Genomic DNA, 23,614 nt, shown 5'->3' with positions numbered 1-23,614 from the left:
AGATATCCTCTTTAGGAGCTGTTTTCAGGGTGGCAGAAGATCTGAGGAGGTGCACAACCGGCCGAACCCCTAGAGATCCCAAGAGCAATGGCATCTGCCCGGAGACTGCCCGATCTTTCCGTCATACTTTCCAAGAGGTCCCGTCTTTGTCGGAGGATGTCAGTCATTCATTCAGCTGAATGCCATTTCCATCAACTGCCGCCGTTTGTTTGCTTTCAACCCCCTTTGATTTCAGAGGTGCATGGAAAGAGGCCTTGCTGGGGGGTCGCAAGCAGCTCGACTTTGGCCGCAGCGCGACAGGCCCCTGCCAGCAGCTTGTTCCTCGTTAGTATAGTGGTGAGTATCCCCGCCTGTCACGCGGGAGACCGGGGTTCGATTCCCCGACGGGGAGAGCTTTGCATTATTTCTCGCCCGAGTCTTGCTTTCGTGCGGAGCTCTTTCCCAAGACTGTCCTCACAGTTCCTTCTTGGACATGGTCCCACCTCAGGAAGTCGAGCTTTCCGTTTGATACCGAGAAGCTTGGCCGCTCGCCAGCTCCTCGTTCACGTAGCGCCGACAGTAGCAGGTTGGTTTCACCTATAAAAGCACCGCCTCATCCCTAGGAATGACTCGGCACCGCCACTTTTCCTTCGGCGCAAAAGAAACAGTGTGCTGAAATGGTCAGACTTGAGATTTTCTTCAGACCACTTGGCTAATAAGAGGACTCCAGATATCCTCTTTAGGAGCTGTTTTCAGGGTGGCAGAAGATCTGAGGAGGTGCACAACCGGCCGAACCCCTAGAGATCCCAAGAGCAATGGCATCTGCCCGGAGACTGCCCGATCTTTCCGTCATACTTTCCAAGAGGTCCCGTCTTTGTCGGAGGATGTCAGTCATTCATTCAGCTGAATGCCATTTCCATCAACTGCCGCCGTTTGTTTGCTTTCAACCCCCTTTGATTTCAGAGGTGCATGGAAAGAGGCCTTGCTGGGGGGTCGCAAGCAGCTCGACTTTGGCCGCAGCGCGACAGGCCCCTGCCAGCAGCTTGTTCCTCGTTAGTATAGTGGTGAGTATCCCCGCCTGTCACGCGGGAGACCGGGGTTCGATTCCCCGACGGGGAGAGCTTTGCATTTTTTCTCGCCCGAGTCTTGCTTTCGTGCGGAGCTCTTTCCCAAGACTGTCCTCACAGTTCCTTCTTGGACATGGTCCCACCTCAGGAAGTCGAGCTTTCCGTTTGATACCGAGAAGCTTGGCCGCTCGCCAGCTCCTCGTTCACGTAGCGCCGACAGTAGCAGGTTGGTTTCACCTATAAAAGCACCGCCTCATCCCTAGGAATGACTCGGCACCGCCACTTTTCCTTCGGCGCAAAAGAAACAGTGTGCTGAAATGGTCAGACTTGAGATTTTCTTCAGACCACTTGGCTAATAAGAGGACTCCAGATATCCTCTTTAGGAGCTGTTTTCAGGGTGGCAGAAGATCTGAGGAGGTGCACAACCGGCCGAACCCCTAGAGATCCCAAGAGCAATGGCATCTGCCCGGAGACTGCCCGATCTTTCCGTCATACTTTCCAAGAGGTCCCGTCTTTGTCGGAGGATGTCAGTCATTCATTCAGCTGAATGCCATTTCCATCAACTGCCGCCGTTTGTTTGCTTTCAACCCCCTTTGATTTCAGAGGTGCATGGAAAGAGGCCTTGCTGGGGGGTCGCAAGCAGCTCGACTTTGGCCGCAGCGCGACAGGCCCCTGCCAGCAGCTTGTTCCTCGTTAGTATAGTGGTGAGTATCCCCGCCTGTCACGCGGGAGACCGGGGTTCGATTCCCCGACGGGGAGAGCTTTGCATTTTTTCTCGCCCGAGTCTTGCTTTCGTGCGGAGCTCTTTCCCAAGACTGTCCTCACAGTTCCTTCTTGGACATGGTCCCACCTCAGGAAGTCGAGCTTTCCGTTTGATACCGAGAAGCTTGGCCGCTCACCAGCTCCTCGTTCACGTAGCGCCGACAGTAGCAGGTTGGTTTCACCTATAAAAGCACCGCCTCATCCCTAGGAATGACTCGGCACCGCCACTTTTCCTTCGGCGCAAAAGAAACAGTGTGCTGAAATGGTCAGACTTGAGATTTTCTTCAGACCACTTGGCTAATAAGAGGACTCCAGATATCCTCTTTAGGAGCTGTTTTCAGGGTGGCAGAAGATCTGAGGAGGTGCACAACCGGCCGAACCCCTAGAGATCCCAAGAGCAATGGCATCTGCCCGGAGACTGCCCGATCTTTCCGTCATACTTTCCAAGAGGTCCCGTCTTTGTCGGAGGATGTCAGTCATTCATTCAGCTGAATGCCATTTCCATCAACTGCCGCCGTTTGTTTGCTTTCAACCCCCTTTGATTTCAGAGGTGCATGGAAAGAGGCCTTGCTGGGGGGTCGCAAGCAGCTCGACTTTGGCCGCAGCGCGACAGGCCCCTGCCAGCAGCTTGTTCCTCGTTAGTATAGTGGTGAGTATCCCCGCCTGTCACGCGGGAGACCGGGGTTCGATTCCCCGACGGGGAGAGCTTTGCATTTTTTCTCGCCCGAGTCTTGCTTTCGTGCGGAGCTCTTTCCCAAGACTGTCCTCACAGTTCCTTCTTGGACATGGTCCCACCTCAGGAAGTCGAGCTTTCCGTTTGATACCGAGAAGCTTGGCCGCTCGCCAGCTCCTCGTTCACGTAGCGCCGACAGTAGCAGGTTGGTTTCACCTATAAAAGCACCGCCTCATCCCTAGGAATGACTCGGCACCGCCACTTTTCCTTCGGCGCAAAAGAAACAGTGTGCTGAAATGGTCAGACTTGAGATTTTCTTCAGACCACTTGGCTAATAAGAGGACTCCAGATATCCTCTTTAGGAGCTGTTTTCAGGGTGGCAGAAGATCTGAGGAGGTGCACAACCGGCCGAACCCCTAGAGATCCCAAGAGCAATGGCATCTGCCCGGAGACTGCCCGATCTTTCCGTCATACTTTCCAAGAGGTCCCGTCTTTGTCGGAGGATGTCAGTCATTCATTCAGCTGAATGCCATTTCCATCAACTGCCGCCGTTTGTTTGCTTTCAACCCCCTTTGATTTCAGAGGTGCATGGAAAGAGGCCTTGCTGGGGGGTCGCAAGCAGCTCGACTTTGGCCGCAGCGCGACAGGCCACTGCCAGCAGCTTGTTCCTCGTTAGTATAGTGGTGAGTATCCCCGCCTGTCACGCGGGAGACCGGGGTTCGATTCCCCGACGGGGAGAGCTTTGCATTTTTTCTCGCCCGAGTCTTGCTTTCGTGCGGAGCTCTTTCCCAAGACTGTCCTCACAGTTCCTTCTTGGACATGGTCCCACCTCAGGAAGTCGAGCTTTCCGTTTGATACCGAGAAGCTTGGCCGCTCGCCAGCTCCTCGTTCACGTAGCGCCGACAGTAGCAGGTTGGTTTCACCTATAAAAGCACCGCCTCATCCCTAGGAATGACTCGGCACCGCCACTTTTCCTTCGGTGCAAAAGAAACAGTGTGCTGAAATGGTCAGACTTGAGATTTTCTTCAGACCACTTGGCTAATAAGAGGACTCCAGATATCCTCTTTAGGAGCTGTTTTCAGGGTGGCAGAAGATCTGAGGAGGTGCACAACCGGCCGAACCCCTAGAGATCCCAAGAGCAATGGCATCTGCCCGGAGACTGCCCGATCTTTCCGTCATACTTTCCAAGAGGTCCCGTCTTTGTCGGAGGATGTCAGTCATTCATTCAGCTGAATGCCATTTCCATCAACTGCCGCCGTTTGTTTGCTTTCAACCCCCTTTGATTTCAGAGGTGCATGGAAAGAGGCCTTGCTGGGGGGTCGCAAGCAGCTCGACTTTGGCCGCAGCGCGACAGGCCCCTGCCAGCAGCTTGTTCCTCGTTAGTATAGTGGTGAGTATCCCCGCCTGTCACGCGGGAGACCGGGGTTCGATTCCCCGACGGGGAGAGCTTTGCATTTTTTCTCGCCCGAGTCTTGCTTTCGAGCGGAGCTCTTTCCCAAGACTGTCCTCACAGTTCCTTCTTGGACATGGTCCCACCTCAGGAAGTCGAGCTTTCCGTTTGATACCGAGAAGCTTGGCCGCTCGCCAGCTCCTCGTTCACGTAGCGCCGACAGTAGCAGGTTGGTTTCACCTATAAAAGCACCGCCTCATCCCTAGGAATGACTCGGCACCGCCACTTTTCCTTCGGCGCAAAAGAAACAGTGTGCTGAAATGGTCAGACTTGAGATTTTCTTCAGACCACTTGGCTAATAAGAGGACTCCAGATATCCTCTTTAGGAGCTGTTTTCAGGGTGGCAGAAGATCTGAGGAGGTGCACAACCGGCCGAACCCCTAGAGATCCCAAGAGCAATGGCATCTGCCCGGAGACTGCCCGATCTTTCCGTCATACTTTCCAAGAGGTCCCGTCTTTGTCGGAGGATGTCAGTCATTCATTCAGCTGAATGCCATTTCCATCAACTGCCGCCGTTTGTTTGCTTTCAACCCCCTTTGATTTCAGAGGTGCATGGAAAGAGGCCTTGCTGGGGGGTCGCAAGCAGCTCGACTTTGGCCGCAGCGCGACAGGCCCCTGCCAGCAGCTTGTTCCTCGTTAGTATAGTGGTGAGTATCCCCGCCTGTCACGCGGGAGACCGGGGTTCGATTCCCCGACGGGGAGAGCTTTGCATTTTTTTCTCGCCCGAGTCTTGCTTTCGTGCGGAGCTCTTTCCCAAGACTGTCCTCACAGTTCCTTCTTGGACATGGTCCCACCTCAGGAAGTCGAGCTTTCCGTTTGATACCGAGAAGCTTGGCCGCTCGCCAGCTCCTCGTTCACGTAGCGCCGACAGTAGCAGGTTGGTTTCACCTATAAAAGCACCGCCTCATCCCTAGGAATGACTCGGCACCGCCACTTTTCCTTCGGCGCAAAAGAAACAGTGTGCTGAAATGGTCAGACTTGAGATTTTCTTCAGACCACTTGGCTAATAAGAGGACTCCAGATATCCTCTTTAGGAGCTGTTTTCAGGGTGGCAGAAGATCTGAGGAGGTGCACAACCGGCCGAACCCCTAGAGATCCCAAGAGCAATGGCATCTGCCCGGAGACTGCCCGATCTTTCCGTCATACTTTCCAAGAGGTCCCGTCTTTGTCGGAGGATGTCAGTCATTCATTCAGCTGAATGCCATTTCCATCAACTGCCGCCGTTTGTTTGCTTTCAACCCCCTTTGATTTCAGAGGTGCATGGAAAGAGGCCTTGCTGGGGGGTCGCAAGCAGCTCGACTTTGGCCGCAGCGCGACAGGCCCCTGCCAGCAGCTTGTTCCTCGTTAGTATAGTGGTGAGTATCCCCGCCTGTCACGCGGGAGACCGGGGTTCGATTCCCCGACGGGGAGAGCTTTGCATTTTTTCTCGCCCGAGTCTTGCTTTCGTGCGGAGCTCTTTCCCAAGACTGTCCTCACAGTTCCTTCTTGGACATGGTCCCACCTCAGGAAGTCGAGCTTTCCGTTTGATACCGAGAAGCTTGGCCGCTCGCCAGCTCCTCGTTCACGTAGCGCCGACAGTAGCAGGTTGGTTTCACCTATAAAAGCACCGCCTCATCCCTAGGAATGACTCGGCACCGCCACTTTTCCTTCGGCGCAAAAGAAACAGTGTGCTGAAATGGTCAGACTTGAGATTTTCTTCAGACCACTTGGCTAATAAGAGGACTCCAGATATCCTCTTTAGGAGCTGTTTTCAGGGTGGCAGAAGATCTGAGGAGGTGCACAACCGGCCGAACCCCTAGAGATCCCAAGAGCAATGGCATCTGCCCGGAGACTGCCCGATCTTTCCGTCATACTTTCCAAGAGGTCCCGTCTTTGTCGGAGGATGTCAGTCATTCATTCAGCTGAATGCCATTTCCATCAACTGCCGCCGTTTGTTTGCTTTCAACCCCCTTTGATTTCAGAGGTGCATGGAAAGAGGCCTTGCTGGGGGGTCGCAAGCAGCTCGACTTTGGCCGCAGCGCGACAGGCCCCTGCCAGCAGCTTGTTCCTCGTTAGTATAGTGGTGAGTATCCCCGCCTGTCACGCGGGAGACCGGGGTTCGATTCCCCGACGGGGAGAGCTTTGCATTTTTTCTCGCCCGAGTCTTGCTTTCGTGCGGAGCTCTTTCCCAAGACTGTCCTCTCAGTTCCTTCTTGGACATGGTCCCACCTCAGGAAGTCGAGCTTTCCGTTTGATACCGAGAAGCTTGGCCGCTCGCCAGCTCCTCGTTCACGTAGCGCCGACAGTAGCAGGTTGGTTTCACCTATAAAAGCACCGCCTCATCCCTAGGAATGACTCGGCACCGCCACTTTTCCTTTGGCGCAAAAGAAACAGTGTGCTGAAATGGTCAGACTTGAGATTTTCTTCAGACCACTTGGCTAATAAGAGGACTCCAGATATCCTCTTTAGGAGCTGTTTTCAGGGTGGCAGAAGATCTGAGGAGGTGCACAACCGGCCGAACCCCTAGAGATCCCAAGAGCAATGGCATCTGCCCGGAGACTGCCCGATCTTTCCGTCATACTTTCCAAGAGGTCCCGTCTTTGTCGGAGGATGTCAGTCATTCATTCAGCTGAATGCCATTTCCATCAACTGCCGCCGTTTGTTTGCTTTCAACCCCCTTTGATTTCAGAGGTGCATGGAAAGAGGCCTTGCTGGGGGGTCGCAAGCAGCTCGACTTTGGCCGCAGCGCGACAGGCCCCTGCCAGCAGCTTGTTCCTCGTTAGTATAGTGGTGAGTATCCCCGCCTGTCACGCGGGAGACCGGGGTTCGATTCCCCGACGGGGAGAGCTTTGCATTTTTTCTCGCCCGAGTCTTGCTTTCGTGCGGAGCTCTTTCCCAAGACTGTCCTCACAGTTCCTTCTTGGACATGGTCCCACCTCAGGAAGTCGAGCTTTCCGTTTGATACCGAGAAGCTTGGCCGCTCGCCAGCTCCTCGTTCACGTAGCGCCGACAGTAGCAGGTTGGTTTCACCTATAAAAGCACCGCCTCATCCCTAGGAATGACTCGGCACCGCCACTTTTCCTTCGGCGCAAAAGAAACAGTGTGCTGAAATGGTCAGACTTGAGATTTTCTTCAGACCACTTGGCTAATAAGAGGACTCCAGATATCCTCTTTAGGAGCTGTTTTCAGGGTGGCAGAAGATCTGAGGAGGTGCACAACCGGCCGAACCCCTAGAGATCCCAAGAGCAATGGCATCTGCCCGGAGACTGCCCGATCTTTCCGTCATACTTTCCAAGAGGTCCCGTCTTTGTCGGAGGATGTCAGTCATTCATTCAGCTGAATGCCATTTCCATCAACTGCCGCCGTTTGTTTGCTTTCAACCCCCTTTGATTTCAGAGGTGCATGGAAAGAGGCCTTGCTGGGGGGTCGCAAGCAGCTCGACTTTGGCCGCAGCGCGACAGGCCCCTGCCAGCAGCTTGTTCCTCGTTAGTATAGTGGTGAGTATCCCCGCCTGTCACGCGGGAGACCGGGGTTCGATTCCCCGACGGGGAGAGCTTTGCATTTTTTCTCGCCCGAGTCTTGCTTTCGTGCGGAGCTCTTTCCCAAGACTGTCCTCACAGTTCCTTCTTGGACATGGTCCCACCTCAGGAAGTCGAGCTTTCCGTTTGATACCGAGAAGCTTGGCCGCTCACCAGCTCCTCGTTCACGTAGCGCCGACAGTAGCAGGTTGGTTTCACCTATAAAAGCACCGCCTCATCCCTAGGAATGACTCGGCACCGCCACTTTTCCTTCGGCGCAAAAGAAACAGTGTGCTGAAATGGTCAGACTTGAGATTTTCTTCAGACCACTTGGCTAATAAGAGGACTCCAGATATCCTCTTTAGGAGCTGTTTTCAGGGTGGCAGAAGATCTGAGGAGGTGCACAACCGGCCGAACCCCTAGAGATCCCAAGAGCAATGGCATCTGCCCGGAGACTGCCCGATCTTTCCGTCATACTTTCCAAGAGGTCCCGTCTTTGTCGGAGGATGTCAGTCATTCATTCAGCTGAATGCCATTTCCATCAACTGCCGCCGTTTGTTTGCTTTCAACCCCCTTTGATTTCAGAGGTGCATGGAAAGAGGCCTTGCTGGGGGGTCGCAAGCAGCTCGACTTTGGCCGCAGCGCGACAGGCCCCTGCCAGCAGCTTGTTCCTCGTTAGTATAGTGGTGAGTATCCCCGCCTGTCACGCGGGAGACCGGGGTTCGATTCCCCGACGGGGAGAGCTTTGCATTTTTTCTCGCCCGAGTCTTGCTTTCGTGCGGAGCTCTTTCCCAAGACTGTCCTCACAGTTCCTTCTTGGACATGGTCCCACCTCAGGAAGTCGAGCTTTCCGTTTGATACCGAGAAGCTTGGCCGCTCACCAGCTCCTCGTTCACGTAGCGCCGACAGTAGCAGGTTGGTTTCACCTATAAAAGCACCGCCTCATCCCTAGGAATGACTCGGCACCGCCACTTTTCCTTCGGCGCAAAAGAAACAGTGTGCTGAAATGGTCAGACTTGAGATTTTCTTCAGACCACTTGGCTAATAAGAGGACTCCAGATATCCTCTTTAGGAGCTGTTTTCAGGGTGGCAGAAGATCTGAGGAGGTGCACAACCGGCCGAACCCCTAGAGATCCCAAGAGCAATGGCATCTGCCCGGAGACTGCCCGATCTTTCCGTCATACTTTCCAAGAGGTCCCGTCTTTGTCGGAGGATGTCAGTCATTCATTCAGCTGAATGCCATTTCCATCAACTGCCGCCGTTTGTTTGCTTTCAACCCCCTTTGATTTCAGAGGTGCATGGAAAGAGGCCTTGCTGGGGGGTCGCAAGCAGCTCGACTTTGGCCGCAGCGCGACAGGCCCCTGCCAGCAGCTTGTTCCTCGTTAGTATAGTGGTGAGTATCCCCGCCTGTCACGCGGGAGACCGGGGTTCGATTCCCCGACGGGGAGAGCTTTGCATTATTTCTCGCCCGAGTCTTGCTTTCGTGCGGAGCTCTTTCCCAAGACTGTCCTCACAGTTCCTTCTTGGACATGGTCCCACCTCAGGAAGTCGAGCTTTCCGTTTGATACCGAGAAGCTTGGCCGCTCGCCAGCTCCTCGTTCACGTAGCGCCGACAGTAGCAGGTTGGTTTCACCTATAAAAGCACCGCCTCATCCCTAGGAATGACTCGGCACCGCCACTTTTCCTTCGGCGCAAAAGAAACAGTGTGCTGAAATGGTCAGACTTGAGATTTTCTTCAGACCACTTGGCTAATAAGAGGACTCCAGATATCCTCTTTAGGAGCTGTTTTCAGGGTGGCAGAAGATCTGAGGAGGTGCACAACCGGCCGAACCCCTAGAGATCCCAAGAGCAATGGCATCTGCCCGGAGACTGCCCGATCTTTCCGTCATACTTTCCAAGAGGTCCCGTCTTTGTCGGAGGATGTCAGTCATTCATTCAGCTGAATGCCATTTCCATCAACTGCCGCCGTTTGTTTGCTTTCAACCCCCTTTGATTTCAGAGGTGCATGGAAAGAGGCCTTGCTGGGGGGTCGCAAGCAGCTCGACTTTGGCCGCAGCGCGACAGGCCCCTGCCAGCAGCTTGTTCCTCGTTAGTATAGTGGTGAGTATCCCCGCCTGTCACGCGGGAGACCGGGGTTCGATTCCCCGACGGGGAGAGCTTTGCATTTTTTCTCGCCCGAGTCTTGCTTTCGTGCGGAGCTCTTTCCCAAGACTGTCCTCACAGTTCCTTCTTGGACATGGTCCCACCTCAGGAAGTCGAGCTTTCCGTTTGATACCGAGAAGCTTGGCCGCTCGCCAGCTCCTCGTTCACGTAGCGCCGACAGTAGCAGGTTGGTTTCACCTATAAAAGCACCGCCTCATCCCTAGGAATGACTCGGCACCGCCACTTTTCCTTCGGCGCAAAAGAAACAGTGTGCTGAAATGGTCAGACTTGAGATTTTCTTCAGACCACTTGGCTAATAAGAGGACTCCAGATATCCTCTTTAGGAGCTGTTTTCAGGGTGGCAGAAGATCTGAGGAGGTGCACAACCGGCCGAACCCCTAGAGATCCCAAGAGCAATGGCATCTGCCCGGAGACTGCCCGATCTTTCCGTCATACTTTCCAAGAGGTCCCGTCTTTGTCGGAGGATGTCAGTCATTCATTCAGCTGAATGCCATTTCCATCAACTGCCGCCGTTTGTTTGCTTTCAACCCCCTTTGATTTCAGAGGTGCATGGAAAGAGGCCTTGCTGGGGGGTCGCAAGCAGCTCGACTTTGGCCGCAGCGCGACAGGCCCCTGCCAGCAGCTTGTTCCTCGTTAGTATAGTGGTGAGTATCCCCGCCTGTCACGCGGGAGACCGGGGTTCGATTCCCCGACGGGGAGAGCTTTGCATTTTTTCTCGCCCGAGTCTTGCTTTCGTGCGGAGCTCTTTCCCAAGACTGTCCTCACAGTTCCTTCTTGGACATGGTCCCACCTCAGGAAGTCGAGCTTTCCGTTTGATACCGAGAAGCTTGGCCGCTCACCAGCTCCTCGTTCACGTAGCGCCGACAGTAGCAGGTTGGTTTCACCTATAAAAGCACCGCCTCATCCCTAGGAATGACTCGGCACCGCCACTTTTCCTTCGGCGCAAAAGAAACAGTGTGCTGAAATGGTCAGACTTGAGATTTTCTTCAGACCACTTGGCTAATAAGAGGACTCCAGATATCCTCTTTAGGAGCTGTTTTCAGGGTGGCAGAAGATCTGAGGAGGTGCACAACCGGCCGAACCCCTAGAGATCCCAAGAGCAATGGCATCTGCCCGGAGACTGCCCGATCTTTCCGTCATACTTTCCAAGAGGTCCCGTCTTTGTCGGAGGATGTCAGTCATTCATTCAGCTGAATGCCATTTCCATCAACTGCCGCCGTTTGTTTGCTTTCAACCCCCTTTGATTTCAGAGGTGCATGGAAAGAGGCCTTGCTGGGGGGTCGCAAGCAGCTCGACTTTGGCCGCAGCGCGACAGGCCCCTGCCAGCAGCTTGTTCCTCGTTAGTATAGTGGTGAGTATCCCCGCCTGTCACGCGGGAGACCGGGGTTCGATTCCCCGACGGGGAGAGCTTTGCATTTTTTCTCGCCCGAGTCTTGCTTTCGTGCGGAGCTCTTTCCCAAGACTGTCCTCACAGTTCCTTCTTGGACATGGTCCCACCTCAGGAAGTCGAGCTTTCCGTTTGATACCGAGAAGCTTGGCCGCTCGCCAGCTCCTCGTTCACGTAGCGCCGACAGTAGCAGGTTGGTTTCACCTATAAAAGCACCGCCTCATCCCTAGGAATGACTCGGCACCGCCACTTTTCCTTCGGCGCAAAAGAAACAGTGTGCTGAAATGGTCAGACTTGAGATTTTCTTCAGACCACTTGGCTAATAAGAGGACTCCAGATATCCTCTTTAGGAGCTGTTTTCAGGGTGGCAGAAGATCTGAGGAGGTGCACAACCGGCCGAACCCCTAGAGATCCCAAGAGCAATGGCATCTGCCCGGAGACTGCCCGATCTTTCCGTCATACTTTCCAAGAGGTCCCGTCTTTGTCGGAGGATGTCAGTCATTCATTCAGCTGAATGCCATTTCCATCAACTGCCGCCGTTTGTTTGCTTTCAACCCCCTTTGATTTCAGAGGTGCATGGAAAGAGGCCTTGCTGGGGGGTCGCAAGCAGCTCGACTTTGGCCGCAGCGCGACAGGCCCCTGCCAGCAGCTTGTTCCTCGTTAGTATAGTGGTGAGTATCCCCGCCTGTCACGCGGGAGACCGGGGTTCGATTCCCCGACGGGGAGAGCTTTGCATTTTTTCTCGCCCGAGTCTTGCTTTCGTGCGGAGCTCTTTCCCAAGACTGTCCTCACAGTTCCTTCTTGGACATGGTCCCACCTCAGGAAGTCGAGCTTTCCGTTTGATACCGAGAAGCTTGGCCGCTCGCCAGCTCCTCGTTCATGTAGCGCCGACAGTAGCAGGTTGGTTTCACCTATAAAAGCACCGCCTCATCCCTAGGAATGACTCGGCACCGCCACTTTTCCTTCGGCGCAAAAGAAACAGTGTGCTGAAATGGTCAGACTTGAGATTTTCTTCAGACCACTTGGCTAATAAGAGGACTCCAGATATCCTCTTTAGGAGCTGTTTTCAGGGTGGCAGAAGATCTGAGGAGGTGCACAACCGGCCGAACCCCTAGAGATCCCAAGAGCAATGGCATCTGCCCGGAGACTGCCCGATCTTTCCGTCATACTTTCCAAGAGGTCCCGTCTTTGTCGGAGGATGTCAGTCATTCATTCAGCTGAATGCCATTTCCATCAACTGCCGCCGTTTGTTTGCTTTCAACCCCCTTTGATTTCAGAGGTGCATGGAAAGAGGCCTTGCTGGGGGGTCGCAAGCAGCTCGACTTTGGCTGCAGCGCGACAGGCCCCTGCCAGCAGCTTGTTCCTCGTTAGTATAGTGGTGAGTATCCCCACCTGTCACGCGGGAGACCGGGGTTCGATTCCCCGACGGGGAGAGCTTTGCATTTTTTCTCGCCCGAGTCTTGCTTTCGTGCGGAGCTCTTTCCCAAGACTGTCCTCACAGTTCCTTCTTGGACATGGTCCCACCTCAGGAAGTCGAGCTTTCCGTTTGATACCGAGAAGCTTGGCCGCTCGCCAGCTCCTCGTTCACGTAGCGCCGACAGTAGCAGGTTGGTTTCACCTATAAAAGCACCGCCTCATCCCTAGGAATGACTCGGCACCGCCACTTTTCCTTCGGCGCAAAAGAAACAGTGTGCTGAAATGGTCAGACTTGAGATTTTCTTCAGACCATTTGGCTAATAAGAGGACTCCAGATATCCTCTTTAGGAGCTGTTTTCAGGGTGGCAGAAGATCTGAGGAGGTGCACAACCGGCCGAACCCCTAGAGATCCCAAGAGCAATGGCATCTGCCCGGAGACTGCCCGATCTTTCCGTCATACTTTCCAAGAGGTCCCGTCTTTGTCGGAGGATGTCAGTCATTCATTCAGCTGAATGCCATTTCCATCAACTGCCGCCGTTTGTTTGCTTTCAACCCCCTTTGATTTCAGAGGTGCATGGAAAGAGGCCTTGCTGGGGGGTCGCAAGCAGCTCGACTTTGGCTGCAGCGCGACAGGCCCCTGCCAGCAGCTTGTTCCTCGTTAGTATAGTGGTGAGTATCCCCGCCTGTCACGCGGGAGACCGGGGTTCGATTCCCCGACGGGGAGAGCTTTGCATTTTTTCTCGCCCGAGTCTTGCTTTCGTGCGGAGCTCTTTCCCAAGACTGTCCTCACAGTTCCTTCTTGGACATGGTCCCACCTCAGGAAGTCGAGCTTTCCGTTTGATACCGAGAAGCTTGGCCGCTCGCCAGCTCCTCGTTCATGTAGCGCCGACAGTAGCAGGTTGGTTTCACCTATAAAAGCACCGCCTCATCCCTAGGAATGACTCGGCACCGCCACTTTTCCTTCGGCGCAAAAGTAACAGTGTGCTGAAATGGTCAGACTTGAGATTTTCTTCAGACCACTTGGCTAATAAGAGGACTCCAGATATCCTCTTTAGGAGCTGTTTTCAGGGTGGCAGAAGATCTGAGGAGGTGCACAACCGGCCGAACCCCTAGAGATCCCAAGAGCAATGGCATCTGCCCGGAGACTGCCCGATCTTTCCGTCATACTTTCCAAGAGGTCCCGTCTTTGTCGGAGGATGTCAGTCATTCATTCAGCTGAATGCCATTTCCATCAACTGCCGCCGTTTGTTTGCTTTCAACCCCCTTTGATTTCAGAGGTGCATGGAAAGAGGCCTTGCTGGGGGGTCGCAAGCAGCTCGACTTTGGCAGCAGCGCGACAGGCCCCTGCCAGCAGCTTGTTCCTCGTTAGTATAGTGGTGAGTATCCCCACCTGTCACGCGGGAGACCGGGGTTCGATTCCCCGACGGGGAGAGCTTTGCATTTTTTCTCGCCCGAGTCTTGCTTTCGTGCGGAGCTCTTTCCCAAGACTGTCCTCACAGTTCCTTCTTGGACATGGTCCCACCTCAGGAAGTCGAGCTTTCCGTTTGATACCGAGAAGCTTGGCCGCTCGCCAGCTCCTCGTTCACGTAGCGCCGACAGTAGCAGGTTGGTTTCACCTATAAAAGCACCGCCTCATCCCTAGGAATGACTCGGCACCGCCACTTTTCCTTCGGCGCAAAAGAAACAGTGTGCTGAAATGGTCAGACTTGAGATTTTCTTCAGACCATTTGGCTAATAAGAGGACTCCAGATATCCTCTTTAGGAGCTGTTTTCAGGGTGGCAGAAGATCTGAGGAGGTGCACAACTGGCCGAACCCCTAGAGATCCCAAGAGCAATGGCATCTGCCCGGAGACTGCCCGATCTTTCCGTCATACTTTCCAAGAGGTCCCGTCTTTGTCGGAGGATGTCAGTCATTCATTCAGCTGAATGCCATTTCCATCAACTGCCGCCGTTTGTTTGCTTTCAACCCCCTTTGATTTCAGAGGTGCATGGAAAGAGGCCTTGCTGGGGGGTCGCAAGCAGCTCGACTTTGGCTGCAGCACGACAGGCCCCTGCCAGCAGCTTGTTCCTCGTTAGTATAGTGGTGAGTATCCCCGCCTGTCACGCGGGAGACCGGGGTTCGATTCCCCGACGGGGAGAGCTTTGCATTTTTTCTCGCCCGAGTCTTGCTTTCGTGCGGAGCTCTTTCCCAAGACTGTCCTCACAGTTCCTTCTTGGACATGGTCCCACCTCAGGAAGTCGAGCTTTCCGTTTGATACCGAGAAGCTTGGCCGCTCGCCAGCTCCTCGTTCACGTAGCGCCGACAGTAGCAGGTTGGTTTCACCTATAAAAGCACCGCCTCATCCCTAGGAATGACTCGGCACCGCCACTTTTCCTTCGGCGCAAAAGAAACAGTGTGCTGAAATGGTCAGACTTGAGATTTTCTTCAGACCACTTGGCTAATAAGAGGACTCCAGATATCCTCTTTAGGAGCTGTTTTCAGGGTGGCAGAAGATCTGAGGAGGTGCACAACCGGCCGAACCCCTAGAGATCCCAAGAGCAATGGCATCTGCCCGGAGACTGCCCGATCTTTCCGTCATACTTTCCAAGAGGTCCCGTCTTTGTCGGAGGATGTCAGTCATTCATTCAGCTGAATGCCATTTCCATCAACTGCCGCCGTTTGTTTGCTTTCAACCCCCTTTGATTTCAGAGGTGCATGGAAAGAGGCCTTGCTGGGGGGTCGCAAGCAGCTCGACTTTGGCAGCAGCGCGACAGGCCCCTGCCAGCAGCTTGTTCCTCGTTAGTATAGTGGTGAGTATCCCCGCCTGTCACGCGGAAGACCGGGGCTTGATTCCCCGACGGGTAGAGCTTTGCATTTTTTCTCGCCCGAGTCTTGCTTTCGTGCGGAGCTCTTTCCCAAGACTGTCCTCACAGTTCCTTCTTGGACATGGTCCCACCTCAGGAAGTCGAGCTTTCCGTTTGATACCGAGAAGCTTGGCCGCTCGCCAGCTCCTCGTTCACGTAGCGCCGACAGTAGCAGGTTGGTTTCACCTATAAAAGCACCGCCTCATCCCTAGGAATGACTCGGCACCGCCACTTTTCCTTCGGCGCAAAAGAAACAGTGTGCTGAAATGGTCAGACTTGAGATTTTCTTCAGACCACTTGGCTAATAAGAGGACTCCAGATATCCTCTTTAGGAGCTGTTTTCAGGGTGGCAGAAGATCTGAGGAGGTGCACAACCGGCCGAACCCCTAGAGATCCCAAGAGCAATGGCATCTGCCCGGAGACTGCCCGATCTTTCCGTCATACTTTCCATGAGGTCCCGTCTTTGTCGGAGGATGTCAGTCATTCATTCAGCTGAATGCCATTTCCATCAACTGCCGCCGTTTGTTTGCTTTCAACCCCCTTTGATTTCAGAGGTGCATGGAAAGAGGCCTTGCTGGGGGGTCGCAAGCAGCTCGACTTTGGCCGCAGCGCGACAGGCCCCTGCCAGCAGCTTGTTCCTCGTTAGTATAGTGGTGAGTATCCCCGCCTGTCACGCGGGAGACCGGGGTTCGATTCCCCGATGGGGAGAGCTTTGCATTTTTTCTCGCCCGAGTCTTGCTTTCGTGCGGAGCTCTTTCCCAAGACTGTCCTCACAGTTCCTTCTTGGACATGGTCCCACCTCAGGAAGTCGAGCTTTCCGTTTGATACCGAGAAGCTTGGCAGCTCGCCAGCTCCTCGTTCACGTAGCGCCGACAGTAGCAGGTTGGTTTCACCTATAAAAGCACCGCCTCATCCCTAGGAATGACTCGGCACCGCCACTTTTCCTTCGGCGCAAAAGAAACAGTGTGCTGAAATGGTCAGACTTGAGATTTTCTTCAGACCACTTGGCTAATAAGAGGACTCCAGATATCCTCTTTAGGAGCTGTTTTCAGGGTGGCAGAAGATCTGAGGAGGTGCACAACCGGCCGAACCCCTAGAGATCCCAAGAGCAATGGCATCTGCCCGGAGACTGCCCGATCTTTCCGTCATACTTTCCAAGAGGTCCCGTCTTTGTCGGAGGATGTCAGTCATTCATTCAGCTGAATGCCATTTCCATCAACTGCCGCCGTTTGTTTGCTTTCAACCCCCTTTGATTTCAGAGGTGCATGGAAAGAGGCCTTGCTGGGGGGTCGCAAGCAGCTCGACTTTGGCAGCAGCGCGACAGGCCCCTGCCAGCAGCTTGTTCCTCGTTAGTATAGTGGTGAGTATCCCCGCCTGTCACGCGGAAGACCGGGGCTCGATTCCCCGACGGGGAGAGCTTTGCATTTTTTCTCGCCCGAGTCTTGCTTTCGTGCGGAGCTCTTTCCCAAGACTGTCCTCACAGTTCCTTCTTGGACATGGTCCCACCTCAGGAAGTCGAGCTTTCCGTTTGATACCGAGAAGCTTGGCCGCTCGCCAGCTCCTCGTTCACGTAGCGCCGACAGTAGCAGGTTGGTTTCACCTATAAAAGCACCGCCTCATCCCTAGGAATGACTCGGCACCGCCACTTTTCCTTCGGCGCAAAAGAAACAGTGTGCTGAAATGGTCAGACTTGAGATTTTCTTCAGACCACTTGGCTAATAAGAGGACTCCAGATATCCTCTTTAGGAGCTGTTTTCAGGGTGGCAGAAGATCTGAGGAGGTGCAAAACCGGCCGAACCCCTAGAGATCCCAAGAGCAATGGCATCTGCCCGGAGACTGCCCGATCTTTCCGTCATACTTTCCAAGAGGTCCCGTCTTTGTCGGAGGATGTCAGTCATTCATTCAGCTGAATGCCATTTCCATCAACTGCCGCCGTTTGTTTGCTTTCAACCCCCTTTGATTTCAGAGGTGCATGGAAAGAGGCCTTGCTGGGGGGTCGCAAGCAGCTCGACTTTGGCCGCAGCGCGACAGGCCCCTGCCAGCAGCTTGTTCCTCATTAGTATAGTGGTGAGTATCCCCGCCTGTCACGCGGGAGACCGGGGTTCGATTCCCCGATGGGGAGAGCTTTGCATTTTTTCTCGCCCGAGTCTTGCTTTCGTGCGGAGCTCTTTCCCAAGACTGTCCTCACAGTTCCTTCTTGGACATGGTCCCACCTCAGGAAGTCGAGCTTTCCGTTTGATACCGAGAAGCTTGGCAGCTCGCCAGCTCCTCGTTCACGTAGCGCCGACAGTAGCAGGTTGGTTTCACCTATAAAAGCACCGCCTCATCCCTAGGAATGACTCGGCACCGCCACTTTTCCTTCGGCGCAAAAGAAACAGTGTGCTGAAATGGTCAGACTTGAGATTTTCTTCAGACCACTTGGCTAATAAGAGGACTCCAGATATCCTCTTTAGGAGCTGTTTTCAGGGTGGCAGAAGATCTGAGGAGGTGCACAACCGGCCGAACCCCTAGAGATCCCAAGAGCAATGGCATCTGCCCGGAGACTGCCCGATCTTTCCGTCATACTTTCCAAGAGGTCCCGTCTTTGTCGGAGGATGTCAGTCATTCATTCAGCTGAATGCCATTTCCATCAACTGCCGCCGTTTGTTTGCTTTCAACCCCCTTTGATTTCAGAGGTGCATGGAAAGAGGCCTTGCTGGGGGGTCGCAAACAGCTCGACTTTGGCAGCAGCGCGACAGGCCCCTGCCAGCAGCTTGTTCCTCGTTAGTATAGTGGTGAGTATCCCCGCCTGTCACGCGGGAGACCAGGGTTCGATTCCCCGACGGGGAGAGCTTTGCATTTTTTCTCGCCCGAGTCTTGCTTTCGTGCGGAGCTCTTTCCCAAGACTGTCCTCACAGTTCCTTCTTGGACATGGTCCCACCTCAGGAAGTCGAGCTTTCCGTTTGATACCGAGAAGCTTGGCCGCTCGCCAGCTCCTCGTTCACGTAGCGCCGACAGTAGCAGGTTGGTTTCACCTATAAAAGCACCGCCTCATCCCTAGGAATGACTCGGCATTGCAACTTTTCCTTCGGCGCAAAAGAAACAGTGTGCTGAAATGGTCAGACTTGAGATTTTCTTCAGACCACTTGGCTAATAAGAGGACTCCAGATATCCTCTTTAGGAGCTGTTTTCAGGGTGGCAGAAGATCTGAGGAGGTGCACAACCGGCCGAACACCTAGAGATCCCAAGAGCAATGGCATCTGCCCGGAGACTGCCCGATCTTTCCGTCATACTTTCCAAGAGGTCCCGTCTTTGTCGGAGGATGTCAGTCATTCATTCAGCTGAATGCCATTTCCATCAACTGCCGCCGTTTGTTTGCTTTCAACCCCCTTTGATTTCAGAGGTGCATGGAAAGAGGCCTTGCTGGGGGGTCGCAAGCAGCTCGACTTTGGCAGCAGCGCGACAGGCCCCTGCCAGCAGCTTGTTCCTCGTTAGTATAGTGGTGAGTATCCCCGCCTGTCACGCGGGAGACCGGGGTTCGATTCCCCGACAGGGAGAGCTTTGCATTTTTTCTCGCCCGAGTCTTGCTTTTGTGCGGAGCTCTTTCCCAAGACTGTCCTCACAGTTCCTTCTTGGACATGGTCCCACCTCAGGAAGTCGAGCTTTCCGTTTGATACCGAGAAGCTTGGCCGCTCGCCAGCTCCTCGTTCACGTAGCGCCGACAGTAGCAGGTTGGTTTCACCTATAAAAGCACCGCCTCATCCCTAGGAATGACTCGGCACCGCCACTTTTCCTTCGGCGCAAAAGAAACAGTGTGCTGAAATGGTCAGACTTGAGATTTTCTTCAGACCACTTGGCTAATAAGAGGACTCCAGATATCCTCTTTAGGAGCTGTTTTCAGGGTGGCAGAAGATCTGAGGAGGTGCACAACCGGCCGAACCCCTAGAGATCCCAAGAGCAATGGCATCTGCCCGGAGACTGCCCGATCTTTCCGTCATACTTTCCAAGAGGTCCCGTCTTTGTCGGAGGATGTCAGTCATTCATTCAGCTGAATGCCATTTCCATCAACTGCCGCCGTTTGTTTGCTTTCAACCCCCTTTGATTTCAGAGGTGCATGGAAAGAGGCCTTGCTGGGGGGTCGCAAGCAGCTCGACTTTGGCCGCAGCGCGACAGGCCCCTGCCAGCAGCTTGTTCCTCGTTAGTATAGTGGTGAGTATCCCCGCCTGTCACGCGGGAGACCGGGGTTCGATTCCCCGACGGGGAGAGCTTTGCATTTTTTCTCGCCCGAGTCTTGCTTTCGTGCGGAGCTCTTTCCCAAGACTGTCCTCACAGTTCCTTCTTGGACATGGTCCCACCTCAGGAAGTCGAGCTTTCCGTTTGATACCGAGAAGCTTGGCCGCTCGCCAGCTCCTCGTTCACGTAGCGCCGACAGTAGCAGGTTTGTTTCACCTATAAAAGCACCGCCTCATCCCTAGGAATGACTCGGCACCGCCACTTTTCCTTCGGCGCAAAAGAAAGAGTGTGCTGAAATGGTCAGACTTGAGATTTTCTTCAGACCACTTGGCTAATAAGAGGACTCCAGATATCCTCTTTAGGAGCTGTTTTCAGGGTGGCAGAAGATCTGAGGAGGTGCACAACCGGCCGAACCCCTAGAGATCCCAAGAGCAATGGCATCTGCCCGGAGACTGCCCGATCTTTCCGTCATACTTTCCAAGAGGTCCCGTCTTTGTCGGAGGATGTCAGTCATTCATTCAGCTGAATGCCATTTCCATCAACTGCCGCCGTTTGTTTGCTTTCAACCCCCTTTGATTTCAGAGGTGCATGGAAAGAGGCCTTGCTGGGGGGTCGCAAGCAGCTCGACTTTGGCCGCAGCGCGACAGGCCCCTGCCAGCAGCTTGTTCCTCGTTAGTATAGTGGTGAGTATCCCCGCCTGTCACGCGGGAGACCGGGGTTCGATTCCCCGACGGGGAGAGCTTTGCATTTTTTCTCGCCCGAGTCTTGCTTTCGTGCGGAGCTCTTTCCCAAGACTGTCCTCACAGTTCCTTCTTGGACATGGTCCCACCTCAGGAAGTCGAGCTTTCCGTTTGATACCGAGAAGCTTGGCCGCTCGCCAGCTCCTCGTTCACGTAGCGCCGACAGTAGCAGGTTGGTTTCACCTATAAAAGCACCGCCTCATCCCTAGGAATGACTCGGCACCGCCACTTTTCCTTCGGCGCAAAAGAAACAGTGTGCTGAAATGGTCAGACTTGAGATTTTCTTCAGACCACTTGGCTAATAAGAGGACTCCAGATATCCTCTTTAGGAGCTGTTTTCAGGGTGGCAGAAGATCTGAGGAGGTGCACAACCGGCCGAACCCCTAGAGATCCCAAGAGCAATGGCATCTGCCCGGAGACTGCCCGATCTTTCCGTCATACTTTCCAAGAGGTCCCGTCTTTGTCGGAGGATGTCAGTCATTCATTCAGCTGAATGCCATTTCCATCAACTGCCGCCGTTTGTTTGCTTTCAACCCCCTTTGATTTCAGAGGTGCATGGAAAGAGGCTTTCCGGGGGGGTCGCAAGCAGCTCGACTTTGGCTGCAGCGCGACAGGCCCCTGCCAGCAGCTTGTTCCTCGTTAGTATAGTGGTGAGTATCCCCGCCTGTCACGCGGGAGACCGGGGTTCGATTCCCCGACGGGGAGAGCTTTGCATTTTTTCTCGCCCGAGTCTTGCTTTCATGTGGAGCTCTTTCCCAAGACTGTCCTCACAGTTCCTTCTTGGACATGGTCCCACCTCAGGAAGTCGAGCTTTCCGTTTGATACCGAGAAGCTTGGCCGCTCGCCAGCTCCTCGTTCACGTAGCGCCGACAGTAGCAGGTTGGTTTCACCTATAAAAGCACCGCCTCATCCCTAGGAATGACTCGGCTCCGCCACTTTTCCTTCGGCGCAAAAGAAACAGTGTGCTGAAATGGTCAGACTTGAGATTTTCTTCAGACCACTTGGCTAATAAGAGGACTCCAGATATCCTCTTTAGGAGCTGTTTTCAGGGTGGCAGAAGATCTGAGGAGGTGCACAACCGGCCGAACCCCTAGAGATCCCAAGAGCAATGGCATCTGCCCGGAGACTGCCCGATCTTTCCGTCATACTTTCCAAGAGGTCCCGTCTTTGTCGGAGGATGTCAGTCATTCATTCAGCTGAATGCCATTTCCATCAACTGCCGCCGTTTGTTTGCTTTCAACCCCCTTTGATTTCAGAGGTGCATGGAAAAAGGCTTTCCGGGGGGGTCGCAAGCAGCTCGACTTTGGCTGCAGCGCGACAGGCCCCTGCTAGCAGCTTGTTCCTCGTTAGTATAGTGGTGAGTATCCCCGCCTGTCACGCGGGAGACCGGGGTTCGATTCCCCGACGGGGAGAGCTTTGCATTTTTTCTCGCCCGAGTCTTGCTTTCGTGCGGAGCTCTTTCCCAAGACTGTCCTCACAGTTCCTTCTTGGACATGGTCCCACCTCAGGAAGTCGAGCTTTCCGTTTGATACCGAGAAGCTTGGCCGCTCGCCAGCTCCTCGTTCACGTAGCGCCGACAGTAGCAGGTTGGTTTCACCTATAAAAGCACCGCCTCATCCCTAGGAATGACTCGGCACCGCCACTTTTCCTTCGGCGCAAAAGAAACAGTGTGCTGAAATGGTCAGACTTGAGATTTTCTTCAGACCACTTGGCTAATAAGAGGACTCCAGATATCCTCTTTAGGAGCTGTTTTCAGGGTGGCAGAAGATCTGAGGAGGTGCACAACCGGCCGAACCCCTAGAGATCCCAAGAGCAATGGCATCTGCCCGGAGACTGCCCGATCTTTCCGTCATACTTTCCAAGAGGTCCTGTCTTTGTCGGAGGATGTCAGTCATTCATTCAGCTGAATGCCATTTCCATCAACTGCCGCCGTTTGTTTGCTTTCAACCCCCTTTGATTTCAGAGGTGCATGGAAAAAGGCTTTCCGGGGGGGTCGCAAGCAGCTCGACTTTGGCTGCAGCGCGACAGGCCCCTGCCAGCAGCTTGTTCCTCGTTAGTATAGTGGTGAGTATCCCCACCTGTCACGCGGGAGACCGGGGTTCGATTCCCCGACGGGGAGAGCTTTGCATTTTTTCTCGCCCGAGTCTTGCTTTCGTGCGGAGCTCTTTCCCAAGACTGTCCTCACAGTTCCTTCTTGGACATGGTCCCACCTCAGGAAGTCGAGCTTTCCGTTTGATACCGAGAAGCTTGGCCGCTCGCCAGCTCCTCGTTCACGTAGCGCCGACAGTAGCAGGTTGGTTTCACCTATAAAAGCACCGCCTCATCCCTAGGAATGACTCGGCACCGCCACTTTTCCTTCGGCGCAAAAGAAACAGTGTGCTGAAATGGTCAGACTTGAGATTTTCTTCAGACCACTTGGCTAATAAGAGGACTCCAGATATCCTCTTTAGGAGCTGTTTTCAGGGTGGCAGAAGATCTGAGGAGGTGCACAACCGGCCGAACCCCTAGAGATCCCAAGAGCAATGGCATCTGCCCGGAGACTGCCCGATCTTTCCGTCATACTTTCCAAGAGGTCCCGTCTTTGTCGGAGGATGTCAGTCATTCATTCAGCTGAATGCCATTTCCATCAACTGCCGCCGTTTGTTTGCTTTCAACCCCCTTTGATTTCAGAGGTGCATGGAAAGAGGCCTTGCTGGGGGGTCGCAAGCAGCTCGACTTTGGCCGCAGCGCGACAGGCCCCTGCCAGCAGCTTGTTCCTCGTTAGTATAGTGGTGAGTATCCCCGCCTGTCACGCGGGAGACCGGGGTTCGATTCCCCGACGGGGAGAGCTTTGCATTTTTTCTCGCCCGAGTCTTGCTTTCGTGCGGAGCTCTTTCCCAAGACTGTCCTCACAGTTCCTTCTTGGACATGGTCCCACCTCAGGAAGTCGAGCTTTCCGTTTGATACCGAGAAGCTTGGCCGCTCGCCAGCTCCTCGTTCACGTAGCGCCGACAGTAGCAGGTTGGTTTCACCTATAAAAGCACCGCCTCATCCCTAGGAATGACTCGGCACCGCCACTTTTCCTTCGGCGCAAAAGAAACAGTGTGCTGAAATGGTCAGACTTGAGATTTTCTTCAGACCACTTGGCTAATAAGAGGACTCCAGATATCCTCTTTAGGAGCTGTTTTCAGGGTGGCAGAAGATCTGAGGAGGTGCACAACCGGCCGAACCCCTAGAGATCCCAAGAGCAATGGCATCTGCCCGGAGACTGCCCGATCTTTCCGTCATACTTTCCAAGAGGTCCTGTCTTTGTCGGAGGATGTCAGTCATTCATTCAGCTGAATGCCATTTCCATCAACTGCCGCCGTTTGTTTGCTTTCAACCCCCTTTGATTTCAGAGGTGCATGGAAAGAGGCCTTGCTGGGGGGTCGCAAGCAGCTCGACT

General features: G+C 54.1%; 24 non-coding genes across 24 annotated transcripts; all 24 read left to right on the top strand.

The window, feature by feature from the left end:
* The first annotated feature begins 319 nt into the window (after nucleotides 1-319).
* TRNAD-GUC (transfer RNA aspartic acid (anticodon GUC)) lies at nucleotides 320-391 on the top strand. The gene has a single exon. It is a non-coding gene; the product is annotated as a tRNA-Asp (tRNA).
* A 635-nt stretch (nucleotides 392-1,026) lies between these two features.
* TRNAD-GUC (transfer RNA aspartic acid (anticodon GUC)) lies at nucleotides 1,027-1,098 on the top strand. The gene has a single exon. It is a non-coding gene; the product is annotated as a tRNA-Asp (tRNA).
* Nucleotides 1,099-1,733: 635 nt separating this feature from the next.
* Nucleotides 1,734-1,805, top strand: TRNAD-GUC (transfer RNA aspartic acid (anticodon GUC)). The gene has a single exon. It is a non-coding gene; the product is annotated as a tRNA-Asp (tRNA).
* A 635-nt stretch (nucleotides 1,806-2,440) lies between these two features.
* On the top strand, nucleotides 2,441-2,512 carry TRNAD-GUC (transfer RNA aspartic acid (anticodon GUC)). Its single transcript has one exon. It is a non-coding gene; the product is annotated as a tRNA-Asp (tRNA).
* A 635-nt stretch (nucleotides 2,513-3,147) lies between these two features.
* Nucleotides 3,148-3,219, top strand: TRNAD-GUC (transfer RNA aspartic acid (anticodon GUC)). Its single transcript has one exon. It is a non-coding gene; the product is annotated as a tRNA-Asp (tRNA).
* Nucleotides 3,220-3,854: 635 nt separating this feature from the next.
* Nucleotides 3,855-3,926, top strand: TRNAD-GUC (transfer RNA aspartic acid (anticodon GUC)). Its single transcript has one exon. It is a non-coding gene; the product is annotated as a tRNA-Asp (tRNA).
* Nucleotides 3,927-4,561: 635 nt separating this feature from the next.
* On the top strand, nucleotides 4,562-4,633 carry TRNAD-GUC (transfer RNA aspartic acid (anticodon GUC)). The gene has a single exon. It is a non-coding gene; the product is annotated as a tRNA-Asp (tRNA).
* A 636-nt stretch (nucleotides 4,634-5,269) lies between these two features.
* On the top strand, nucleotides 5,270-5,341 carry TRNAD-GUC (transfer RNA aspartic acid (anticodon GUC)). Its single transcript has one exon. It is a non-coding gene; the product is annotated as a tRNA-Asp (tRNA).
* A 635-nt stretch (nucleotides 5,342-5,976) lies between these two features.
* TRNAD-GUC (transfer RNA aspartic acid (anticodon GUC)) lies at nucleotides 5,977-6,048 on the top strand. The gene has a single exon. It is a non-coding gene; the product is annotated as a tRNA-Asp (tRNA).
* Nucleotides 6,049-6,683: 635 nt separating this feature from the next.
* On the top strand, nucleotides 6,684-6,755 carry TRNAD-GUC (transfer RNA aspartic acid (anticodon GUC)). Its single transcript has one exon. It is a non-coding gene; the product is annotated as a tRNA-Asp (tRNA).
* Nucleotides 6,756-7,390: 635 nt separating this feature from the next.
* TRNAD-GUC (transfer RNA aspartic acid (anticodon GUC)) lies at nucleotides 7,391-7,462 on the top strand. Its single transcript has one exon. It is a non-coding gene; the product is annotated as a tRNA-Asp (tRNA).
* A 635-nt stretch (nucleotides 7,463-8,097) lies between these two features.
* TRNAD-GUC (transfer RNA aspartic acid (anticodon GUC)) lies at nucleotides 8,098-8,169 on the top strand. The gene has a single exon. It is a non-coding gene; the product is annotated as a tRNA-Asp (tRNA).
* Nucleotides 8,170-8,804: 635 nt separating this feature from the next.
* On the top strand, nucleotides 8,805-8,876 carry TRNAD-GUC (transfer RNA aspartic acid (anticodon GUC)). The gene has a single exon. It is a non-coding gene; the product is annotated as a tRNA-Asp (tRNA).
* A 635-nt stretch (nucleotides 8,877-9,511) lies between these two features.
* On the top strand, nucleotides 9,512-9,583 carry TRNAD-GUC (transfer RNA aspartic acid (anticodon GUC)). The gene has a single exon. It is a non-coding gene; the product is annotated as a tRNA-Asp (tRNA).
* A 635-nt stretch (nucleotides 9,584-10,218) lies between these two features.
* On the top strand, nucleotides 10,219-10,290 carry TRNAD-GUC (transfer RNA aspartic acid (anticodon GUC)). Its single transcript has one exon. It is a non-coding gene; the product is annotated as a tRNA-Asp (tRNA).
* Nucleotides 10,291-10,925: 635 nt separating this feature from the next.
* TRNAD-GUC (transfer RNA aspartic acid (anticodon GUC)) lies at nucleotides 10,926-10,997 on the top strand. Its single transcript has one exon. It is a non-coding gene; the product is annotated as a tRNA-Asp (tRNA).
* Nucleotides 10,998-11,632: 635 nt separating this feature from the next.
* Nucleotides 11,633-11,704, top strand: TRNAD-GUC (transfer RNA aspartic acid (anticodon GUC)). Its single transcript has one exon. It is a non-coding gene; the product is annotated as a tRNA-Asp (tRNA).
* A 1,342-nt stretch (nucleotides 11,705-13,046) lies between these two features.
* Nucleotides 13,047-13,118, top strand: TRNAD-GUC (transfer RNA aspartic acid (anticodon GUC)). The gene has a single exon. It is a non-coding gene; the product is annotated as a tRNA-Asp (tRNA).
* Nucleotides 13,119-14,460: 1,342 nt separating this feature from the next.
* Nucleotides 14,461-14,532, top strand: TRNAD-GUC (transfer RNA aspartic acid (anticodon GUC)). The gene has a single exon. It is a non-coding gene; the product is annotated as a tRNA-Asp (tRNA).
* Nucleotides 14,533-19,409: 4,877 nt separating this feature from the next.
* Nucleotides 19,410-19,481, top strand: TRNAD-GUC (transfer RNA aspartic acid (anticodon GUC)). Its single transcript has one exon. It is a non-coding gene; the product is annotated as a tRNA-Asp (tRNA).
* Nucleotides 19,482-20,116: 635 nt separating this feature from the next.
* Nucleotides 20,117-20,188, top strand: TRNAD-GUC (transfer RNA aspartic acid (anticodon GUC)). Its single transcript has one exon. It is a non-coding gene; the product is annotated as a tRNA-Asp (tRNA).
* Nucleotides 20,189-20,823: 635 nt separating this feature from the next.
* On the top strand, nucleotides 20,824-20,895 carry TRNAD-GUC (transfer RNA aspartic acid (anticodon GUC)). Its single transcript has one exon. It is a non-coding gene; the product is annotated as a tRNA-Asp (tRNA).
* Nucleotides 20,896-21,530: 635 nt separating this feature from the next.
* TRNAD-GUC (transfer RNA aspartic acid (anticodon GUC)) lies at nucleotides 21,531-21,602 on the top strand. The gene has a single exon. It is a non-coding gene; the product is annotated as a tRNA-Asp (tRNA).
* Nucleotides 21,603-22,944: 1,342 nt separating this feature from the next.
* On the top strand, nucleotides 22,945-23,016 carry TRNAD-GUC (transfer RNA aspartic acid (anticodon GUC)). Its single transcript has one exon. It is a non-coding gene; the product is annotated as a tRNA-Asp (tRNA).
* Nucleotides 23,017-23,614: the final 598 nt, after the last annotated feature.

The sequence above is a fragment of the Engystomops pustulosus genome, chromosome 7 (assembly GCF_040894005.1).
Source record: "Engystomops pustulosus chromosome 7, aEngPut4.maternal, whole genome shotgun sequence".
Lineage (NCBI taxonomy): Eukaryota > Metazoa > Chordata > Amphibia > Anura > Leptodactylidae > Engystomops > Engystomops pustulosus.
Note: the sequence above shows the minus strand (reverse complement) of the source record. Positions and strands in the feature narration are given on the sequence as shown.